Source organism: Hordeum vulgare, chromosome 5H (assembly GCF_904849725.1).
Source record: "Hordeum vulgare subsp. vulgare chromosome 5H, MorexV3_pseudomolecules_assembly, whole genome shotgun sequence".
NCBI classification, from domain to species: domain Eukaryota; kingdom Viridiplantae; phylum Streptophyta; class Magnoliopsida; order Poales; family Poaceae; genus Hordeum; species Hordeum vulgare.
In genome coordinates, this window is record NC_058522.1 from 99,565,557 (window position 1) to 99,576,395 (window position 10,839).

The following is a 10,839-nucleotide window of genomic DNA, read 5'->3' on the forward strand; positions in this document are numbered from 1 at the left end:
TGTATTTCTAATTTCTAATTTCAAAAATTTCCTTCCATGTTATAAATCGAACGACTTATATGTGTACCATCTATTGAGTTTCAGATGGATGCTAAGGTAACAATGGAGCAACAACTCAGCTCTAGCTCAATGATTCAGGGGTCCCAAGGCTAGAAACATTTAGTACTTAACCATATGAATTTAACAAAACTAGCAAAGAAAAATGAAAAATATGATTACCACAGATCCCACTTGCTGCTTGTATGGTACACTACTCTGCAAATTTTTATAAGACATTATTAGAGTCCACGGCAGTGTCAAAAACACGTCTTATATTAATTTACAGAGAGAGTAGTATTAAGTATATTATTATTTTATATTCCAACTAATTTAATCCTTTTTAGGAATCTTGTCCTATGAATATGAAGCCCGTCACAAGAAATAGCGAGGTGCATTAGGCTGAGATAATTATTTGTTTCCATCATGATGGCCTTTTGGTAGAGGCATGTGACGATTTTCATTTATGCTTCATGTATATACAATCTATTTCTTATTGCCTAGTATATGTGATGATTAGTTGTATTTACTATCTAAATTCTTGTGTGTGTTGTTATCCAAGCCAATTTGTACATGATCTTGCCTTTACCGAGTATTTATATGAGATTGCATTTGATTAGCGACTAATGTATGACTATGTTTAGGCAAATTTAATATAATATGTTTCATGTGATCATAAATTTATGAAAATTTCTACCATTTCATTGTACAAATAGAGGGGCGCAACAACGCGTGCCATCAATGATCTAGTTTGTAGATGAACAACGGGGCAAATCGAAAAGCGTGGGTTGTCGGTCAGAATATATGTTCTCTGTCAACATTGTGCTATCACATGTTAAATGATGTAGAATCGAATAACTAAAAATCGAGGTGAAATAAGTGTCGTTCACTTTGTATGAAATCAATGACACTTATTTTGAAACCGGGGGAATATAAAATAGAACAAGAACAATCATAAATAGTATATAATGTACAAGAAAATAATACCGTTGGATGCTACTAACATCAAAAAATGAGAGGCGTCTAATGATGAGTATTGATTGTCTGATTTGTCTCTAATTCCATAGTCCTAGAATGTATCTAACATAAGGTTATATGTGTATCAAGGCTAAGATCTCAACATATGTTAAAGTTTATACATTCAGACATAGTACCTTAATGAGGCAGGGGGAAGAGGCGAGGTGGCTCTGCACTCGCTTGGACCTATCCTTGCTCGGGAAGGCATGGCCAACATAGAGGGGAGTACGGAAGGGCAACCACCGACTTCGAAGGCAGCACCCTTGGTGGACAAGTTCTGGTGGTGGTCATCGAGCAAGCTGGCACGTGCGATCATCCATTTCTTCAATAAGTAAACATTAGTTAAATCTAAGAATTACCAGTAAACTAAAGCTGTTTGAATTACCAAAATGTTCACTTCAATTGTTTCTAGGACGATAATGAAGAAGCATATAGCACGGTAAATATGTCTAATGTGAGATCAGTCCAAGATCATACTTATGTTATAATCTGCTAGTAGTTTTAGCCACACCAAAAACCATACTTCAAGGTTGCAAGGCAGCTCTACACGCAGTTGCTATGTCATCCTAGGATGATTTCCCAGAATGGCGAAATCATAAAAAAATACCTCACCTTTAGCTATCTTGGCTTCTCTTATGAATGTCCTGGGTCGGTTGTCATGGATGCTCCTTTTTTTCCTTCAAGTCATAAGCTGCAATTTGTGATTTGGTTTACTATCGTGAGAAGTATTGTTCAAAGAGGAAAAGTTTAGTGCGATCATTCATACCTCCTCATGAATCATGATCAAATATAGTTTTAATTATATGCAAGTGTGAAAGAACTTTCCTTTACTGGTTTGGAGGAAATAAGTTCTCACATATTTCCAACCTTAACATATGGAAATGAAAAACTGAGGCCATATATACCTCAACTTCATGATGTGTAATGTTCAGATCATCAAAGATACCTAATGATATTTGCGACCGATAGCAGTTTCAACTGTAAGCAATCAGTTGGTCGGATAAAAGTTATCTTTATAACAGAACCATGTAGTCCAAGAGATACCACATATTTACAACACGAATGGTCGGGTTATCTGGAAATAAACTGAGAAGAAGGAAAGAACAAAAGGGAAGAAGGAAACAACAAAATTTCTCTCCATGCATGTCTTGTAACATGGACCAAGAACTTGTTCAACCATGGAGCAGAACCCTTCCTTGCACATAAAAATATCTGAATCAGTATTCAAGTAGGGTACAACTTTTGGAGTGACGAATGCAGATCTTCAAGATTCTCTTCGACCTCATCTAAATGATCTGATGAAGAGAAATTAAATTAAAAACATAAACCGGCAATCTCTCATGCTTTTTCCTGCTCTAAATGATATGATGTTGTGATTGCCAGTCACTGCCACCTCCCTGCTCTTACCTTGCCTTTCTCCAAGGTCTGCCCTAATTAATTGACCACAATCAATATGAAGAGCACTTGTATATTGTTTGATGGACGATACATGAATGAGAATGAAATATAGGGGAACCTGTGAAAAGGGTGAGTGAAGAGTGGTAGGGGAGAAATCATATATACACGTAGGTGGGCACATCAACCACCGTGAATGCCTGTTGAGAAAACTGAAGAATGATTGCTTCCTTCAATCTCAGCAGAGTAATTTTGCACAGTCGAACAACCATGGCGTCGGTCTGCATCTCCGTCCGCGTCGGTTCAGCTTGCCCCAAACGGTGGGACTAATCGATCCACACCCCCTATTTCGCATGCGACGGATTCGCTCCCCTCTCTCTCTCCCTCTCGCAGCGACCTAATCGGTCTTCTCTGTTGAGCTCTGTTTGACTCGTTCCTCTATCGAGCAGATTTTCTTTCTTGAGATCTACGGCCGGTCGATCAGTCTGCCTCTTTTGCGTTCTTATGGACCTTGGTCATTTAACTAACGGGCCGCTACGAAAGGCCCAGTTTACCAAAGCGCTCTGATTCGGCTACCGGAGTAGTAGCCCTTAGGACTTCGAGCTCTGTCTGACTCGTTCCTCTGTCGAGTGGATTTTCTTTCTTGAGATCTACGGCCGGTCGATCAGTCTTCTGGACCTTGGTCATTTAACTAACGGGCCGCTACAAAAGGCCCAGTTTACCAAAGCGCTCCGATTCGGCTGCCGGAGTAGCATCCCTTAGGACTTCTGGCCTAGGTAATAGAACGTGCGGGGGAGGGTGATCCCACGGCCAAAACGTTCCAATCCTGTAAACGGATGGCCAAAAATGATGAAGACGTGAGAGGGCCTGGAAGTGGTGCGGTTATATTGTCCTAAATTTAATGATAATGAAACCTTAGCTTCTTATGTTACTGATATATATGATTACTATGACATGGAATGAATAGAAGAATTTGCTGATTTTAAGGATGCTTATGAAACTGAATCTTTGTTTCAAAAGTTTGAAAATTATGACGATGGTGTTTACACACGTGGAAATTTTTCTATACTTAAATATTGCTATGAGAATTAGGAATACAATTACGATATTGATGCACTTCTTGAGAAAGTCTCCACTATCAAAAAATACTAATATTTTGCACGAGTCTATGTAAGAAGTAATTGATGAAACTGTGAGCTCACTGAATAAAAAAGATGAGGAAAAGAACGAAGAACAAAAGGAGGAAGAGCGGACTAGCTACTCACCTTCTATTGAGAGTAACTCTTCAATTGAGAGAGGGTATTTTGGCTCCCGGGAGTAGTATTTTTAATATTGATTACACATCAAACCTAGTCCTTAGGCCGTGTTTGTTTAAAAAGTCCTACGATTTTTTTAGTGTCAACTACAAAGTCCCTAGTCCCTACCTGTTTGATTTCAGGGACTAAACATGGACTAGAGGTTGTTAAATGACATGCTAAACAACCATGTTACCCGTACTGATGGACTAGAGGTTATTAAATGACATGCTAAAAGCAGGAGCACTGTTGGAAAAAGTATCAAAAAGTCCAAAAAAGACTCTCCCATATGGACTTCTTTTTTTACTCTAAAATGTCCACTTTTATTCCCTAAAAGTCCCTCATGTTTGATTTAGATGGGACTAATATTTTTAATCTGTACATCAAAAAATCCCTGTAAACAAACACCCTCTTAATAATTGTGTGAGTACTAATAGAAAAGCCTGATTTTTTTAGTAAGACAGCAGGAGATCTGCTGCGATTCTATTAAGAAGAAAGGGGCCGACGGCCAAGGTACAATTGTTAAGCAAAGAGCATCAAAATAGAAAGAAAAAGAAGACTATTGTTGCCCGCTTTGGAAGGCAACAAGGGGGTGGGGGTGGCCCCAAAAAATGTTTTCAGCCAGGATCAAAAGCAATTGGACAGCCAGCAAGCTTCCAAGATGCAGCTTCATCTCTAATGCGTGTGAGCAGTGCGTTTATTGGGAGCTCTTTCTTTTGGAAAATCCTACGGTTACGCTCGAGCCATAGCTCCCAACAGATCAGTATTGCAAGGGCCCGTGTCCCTTTCTTCCTTCATGCGTCCAAATCAGCACTGCTTAGAGCGTGAAACCAGTCGTTTAGTGGTCGGTCAGCCGGCCAGGAAGCAGACTGCAAGGATGGTTGGTTTGTATAGACAGCCATTTACACCCAAATCTTTGTCGACCAAGAGCACTCAGAGAGGAGATGTGTGGCTATCTCCAGGCATCGCATGCATAGAGGGCAAAAATAGTTATTGTCCCATCCTCTCAGAAGTAACACGTCTGCAGTGAGGATCTTCCTTTGCATGGCCATCCACAAGAAAATCTTGCATTTGGGTGGCGCCCAAGTCCGCCAGATCGAGGAGTATAGATTGTAGTTGATCATACCCTCAAATTGGAAAAGGTAAGCAGATCTTGCAGTGTATGCACCATCAGTTGTTAGCTTCCAAGTGATTGAGTCTCTGATCATCGTGCTTAGCTGAGTTTGATTCAACAAAGTGGAGAGGTTAATAAGCTCATCAATCATATCATTCTGCCAGTTGCGCTGGAGGTCATTGATCCAATTATCTCTCAAGACCGCATCATAGACGGTTCTGCCTTTCCTTGTTGAGCCTGCAAACAAATTTGGTGCGATGTCTCTTGGTGCTATCCCCTGTAGCCAAGCATCCTTCCAGAAAAGAGCTGTTTTTCCATCGCCTACGGTTACATTAGTGGCCCCAGCAAATATGGCAAAGTCTCTGTCCTCACACGGTCCTCCTGTGCCAACAGTCGGGATGTTGGCATCGCTCCATCGTAGCCATATCCATCTTAATCTCAGTGCACGAGCAAACTTCTCCATGTCATGAAGTCCAAGACCTCCAAGTCGTTTTGGGCGACATACGATATCCCATCTAACTCGGCATTGTCCTCCATTGCATTTTTCTTCGGCACACCAAAACCAAGCTCTCGTGCGCTGATCAAACCATTTTAGTAGCCATCTTGGAGGTTTATGCGATGAGAGCATGTAAACAAGCAGGGACTGAAGAACCGATTTTGCCAGGATTAGCCTATCTCCCTTGGACATTAGTTTGCCTTTCCAACCGGCTATTCTGTTGTCAAATTTGGACATGATGTTGAGGTAGTGGATTTTCTGAAGTTTCTTGATAGAAAGCACCATCCCAAGGTAGGTTGAGGGAAAAACTCCAATTGGTATCCGCAGTGGCAGCAACACTTGTTGTAGGTTAAGGCCATCACAACGAATTGGCAACACAACACTCTTCGCAAAGTTTGTACGAAGGCCAGTTACCTCCTGGAAAGTCTGTAGGATCAATCCAACCGTGATCATGTCCTCGTGAACCGGGTTTACAAAGAGTGCCAGGTCGTCAGCGTACAGTGATGTTCTCATTGTGGTCGTCCGTCCCCGAAGTAGTTGCCATGTCGAAAATCCGGTGTAGAGGCTCCATAGCAATGATAAATAAGAAAGGCGATATTGGGTCTCCTTGTCGAACTCCACATTTATGCCATATCCTTGTAGTGGGAACACCATTAACCATGACCATTGAAGAAGAGGAGGATAATATCATAGAGATCCAAGCACACCATCGCTGTCCAAATCCCATCGCCTGCATACAGCTTAAGATGTAGGGCCAGGAAACAGTGTCAAAAGCCTTTGCCAGATCAAGTTTTAGCAGGACGGAAGGTAGCCGTGCCCTGTGATAGTGCTCTGCTAGGCTCTGTACATAGAGAAAATTCTCCTAGATGCTGCGTCCGCTCATGAATGCGCTCTGGCATTTTGAAATCAGAGAGGGTAGCCGAGGCGCGAGCCTTCGTGCGAGCACTTCCGTAATTATTTTCATTAGGCTGTGGATCAGGCTGATTGGTCTGTAATCCTTGATCTGTGTAGGGTCTTTCTTCTTGGGTATCAGCACAATCAAAGCATCATTGACCTTATGAAATGATCTGGTGTTGAGGGAAAACAGCCGTTGGAAAACAGCTAGCAGATCTTCCTTAATAATCTCCCAACATGCGCGATAGAACACTCCTCGAAAGCCATCGGGGCCAGGTGCTTTATCCGTTGGCATGTCCCAAATAGCTTCCCTTTATCTCCTCAAGAGAGAAAGCATGCTCAAGATCCTATAGGTTTTTTGGAGTAATTTGAAGAAAGTCCCAGCAAAAGGATTTTGAAATTTGAGGCGGTGTTCCCGGAACTGCAGAGAAGTGCTTGCCAACCGCATTGAGAATGGTTGGTTGGTCGCTCAGAAGCGCTCAAAGGGGGTTTAAAAGTCAATGAATTGTGTTCTTCCTAGCACGCGAGTTTGCTTGATGAATAGCATCTTTGAACTGGAGATATTGTCTCTTAACCAGGACACCTTCACACGATGCCGCTGTTTTATTCTGAGTAAAACTGCCAATCCAAGACATCGTGACTTAAGCATCAGCCTGGTTGTGCTTTCGTAGGCCGTGAGGGTGCGCTGATCCTGAGCACAGTCTAATCTGAGAATGAGCTCCTGTGCTGCTAGCAACTGCAGCTGCAGGTTCCCAATCCTGGCTTTGCTCCATACCGACAGTGCCCTTGCAACTGATCTGAGCTTTGTGTTGAAGGAGGAGATTGGGTCTGTCTGCACAGGTACACCGCTCCAGGCCGCCGCGACCACTTCCTGGAATCCTTGAACGTGTTGCCAATAATGCTCGAACTGAAAGCGCCTTTGTTTTCTTAGCATTCCCTCGTTGATAAGGAGAAGTGGGCAGTGGTCTGACATGGAGGAAGACTGAGGCAACAGCTTGGTGTTTCTGAAATTAAGTTCCCAGTCCACGGTACAGAACGCGCGGTCTAACCTTACCAACGTTGGAGGTGATTGTTCGTTTGACCAAGTATATTTCCTGCCGATCAACCTAATTTCTTTCAGACTGGAGGCGTTCAGAGCCTGTCGAAATCTGAGCATCCATCTTCTGTCTAAGTTGTGGTTGTTCTTATCTGCCGCCGAGGTGATGAGATTGAAATCTCCAAGCACAAGCCATGGGGTGCATACAAAACCAGCAATCTGCCGCAATTCGTTCAAAAAAAAGAGTCCTTCTAGCATCAACGTGCGGTATGTACACAGTGGTGATTGTCCATGGGCATCCATTGAGTGGTACCATTGTTGCAGAGATGGAGAATTCTCTAACTGCAATATCCGATGCGGTATATTGTGATGTATCCCACAGTAGAATCAGGCCTCCCCTTGTTCCATCTGTAGCCAGCGAAATTGCTCCCTGTATCTTCTGGCCACCAATCTCTTGTCTGTCTTCATCGGAGAGTAGGCGTAGCTTTGATTCTTGCAAGCATAGGATGGAGCATCCGCATTGCTGAACCATTGACCTGACAACTAACCGCCTAGTCCGGTCATTTAGTCCTCGCACGTTCCAGCAGAGAATAGCTAGTCTATCATACATAAAGAACTGTTGTAACAAACAGCCTAACGAGAGGCAAACACAAGGATGATGAAGCAAAGGAAATAGAGAGATGATATTCAGGCGCCGCCGGCGCGTGAGTACAAATGGTGACACAAATAAGTGCTATTCGGACACATAACAGGGGTTTATCAGGTGCCTCCGGCACTTGAAAACAAGTAGCAGGCGCAATCCGCGCGGCTCTAGATCCAGCTACAAATTTAGTCTCATACGTCACCGACGCGTGAGATAGACTAAGGGAAAACATCACATAGGCTAAGAAGAAAGAAGCTGGCTTGTTGTGGCCAGTTAGGCAAATAGAATAATGCTCTGCCGCTGGCTGTGCTGCCCATCCAGCAGCAGGGGGCCCCTTCATCGAGTTGGCTGCACAATCCATAAGAGATTGGTAGCACAGTAGGGTGATCTGCTTCATCAGTTTGTTTCTGCATTCAGCTCGTCGAGAATGAGCTGAAGGTCTTCATCCGGGAGGTTAATGCATGGCGGAGCCTTAATCCCAGCTACCTCCGCAAGCTTGGATAGCAGCGGTTCTGGCATTGGGTTCTTGAAGAAGCTCAGATACATCTTAAGGGTTTCTTCGTTAAACTCGCTGATATCTTTTATCAGACCAAGGCGGACGCAGAATCTTGCTTGTGACTTCCTGGAGGCCATGAAAGATGAACTGGCAGCGCGCGCTTTGGCGCTCTTGGTCATCTTAGTCATGGAGGCGAACAGTTTCTTTCTGGCCTGTCCCGGTGTTGAGTCTGATTTCGCTGGTGCTCCCAACAGTGAGAGTGAGAGTAGATCAGCCACTCGCTCTATAAACCAGTGCTGCTTCTCTGAAGGCAGGGAGGCCACGCGAGATATGATTGCATTGACAATCTCTCTGCCCTGGGTCATATTTTGCATTTGGTTTCTATCAGATCCAGGCCGCTCTAGCTGAACTCCAGGTCCAAATTTAACCTCAGATGGCATGAGAGGAGGAGCTCCTTGCAAGCCAGAGAAATCTATTGCCGGTGTCCTGGCCACAAACGCTTCCCAGCTGTTGAGCGGCACAACATCTGGGCCTCCGCTGTGGAAGAAGGCATGCTGTGCCGAGCTTGAATCAGCGAGGCGATCCCAGGAGACCGTCGCTGCAAAGCTTCTATTAGTGACCCACTCATTTCCAGGAAGATGAACAGCAGGGTTGAAACAAGCCGACGGTGGCCCAGGCAGAATGGCTGTGGACTGTTCTTCATTTAGATGGTGCAGCAGATGATTGTTGGCTGGAGGAGAGATTCCCAGACCCCAAAAGAATATAGCATGCTGCCGTGCAGCCCGGCATCTTCAGAGGATGGCCTCATAGGAAAACAAAACTGCTGAGACCTGTTGTTAAAGGCAGCAATCAGAACTTCTTCTAACGGCGACAGAGCTGCGGAGGTAGAAGTTGCGCCCTTCCAACGTTCTCCGGAGGAGATGCGCTCTAGGCTTAGTCTGGCAGCCGGTTCCGCACGGCTTGAGGATGGGAGCTGGGCAGCAGCAGGGGAACTAATGGGACTACCTGCAGCTGCGGCAGCCTGGCCGCTGGAGCCATGACCCATAACCGTCGCTATGGAGTGGGAGTCTTCAGTGTCATGCCCAAAGCGACAAGAGGGAGGCCGACGCACAGAGCCAGCAGGGATCGCAGTGTAGGAGGAAGCAGATGCTGCCTGACGCGGAGCTGGTGGCGGGCTTCGGGAGGTGCACCATCTGCCATCCCTGTCCGAGGAGCGGCTAGGTGCCCGGTGGCGAGCCGCCGCTCGCCCCCAGCGCTCCCCGTGACATCCACCACGGCGCGGCGCAGGGTCGAACCATGCAGTGTCGCGACATTGGGCTTGCCCAACGACAAACTGCCAGAGGGAGCGGCGCTTTCCGGTGCGGCGACGATGCTGCCGGCCCTGCCCTTCATCATCAGCATCATCATCATCCCGCCGTCGAGGGAGGCGCGAGGAGCTAGCATCGGAAGGGTGCCTAGGTAGCACAACACGCCCGTCCATGGTGCCGATCTGCACATTGTAGGTGTAGATGCGCGGGTACTCTGGCGTGGTGGAGCAATCGGAGGCGACAGGGGAGTAGTCCTTGGCCAGGACTAGGTGGATGAGAACTCCAGTCATCGGTCCCTGCCATCCCTCCTTGGCCGGCACACCATCCGGCAGCTGGTGTCTGTTGCGGTCGTCCCCGGCACGCTCAACAATGGTGAGATCAGCCGCCTTGGGGATGTAGTCTGGGTTCTCCGTCCATACCCATACGAAGAAGGCAGTGACATTCTGAAGGCGCTCGGTCTGCCGCTCCATTCGGTCGACGATGCAAGAGCCACCCAGAAGCTTCTTCACCACATCCAGACGCCAAGCATGGAACTTGATCCCGGAAATGGCGAGTCGGCAGTAGAACCGGAGGCTGCAAATGGTGCCAGCCGGCGCTGGTTCCCACTGCTCTAGCTGCAGCTAGATGCCGTCAACACGAACGTAGCCACGCTCTAGGGCCAGGTCACGCTGGAAGGGCTCCGCGAAACGAATCAGGTAATCTTCAGGGTGCACCGAGGCCACTTGGATGGAGTCGCGTGGGATGTCGAGCGCCTTCTCGAGCGCCACGGCGACGAGGGCAGTGTTGAGGTCGACCCTGGCGTCAGGAGCAGTGGCCGTGAACGCCGAGCGACGCAGATGATAGGCATCGGCCTCCATCTCCGGTGAGCTCACCACGATGCAGGACGAACGCTCCGGCCGACGGGAGGCAAGGCCAGGTGTGAACTCCATCAGACCGGGCCTCACAGGCAGAGCGGGCCAGGCGGCTGGGTTCACCTGCGGTGGGGGAGGATGCTGTGGGAGACTACGGGTGGGAGGTGGCAGCTGGGAATGGAGGTTGGAGGTGCAGGAGTGCGCAAGATGGCCTGAACCCTTGCAACGGATGCACCGGATGGGGTCACGACAGGACGCT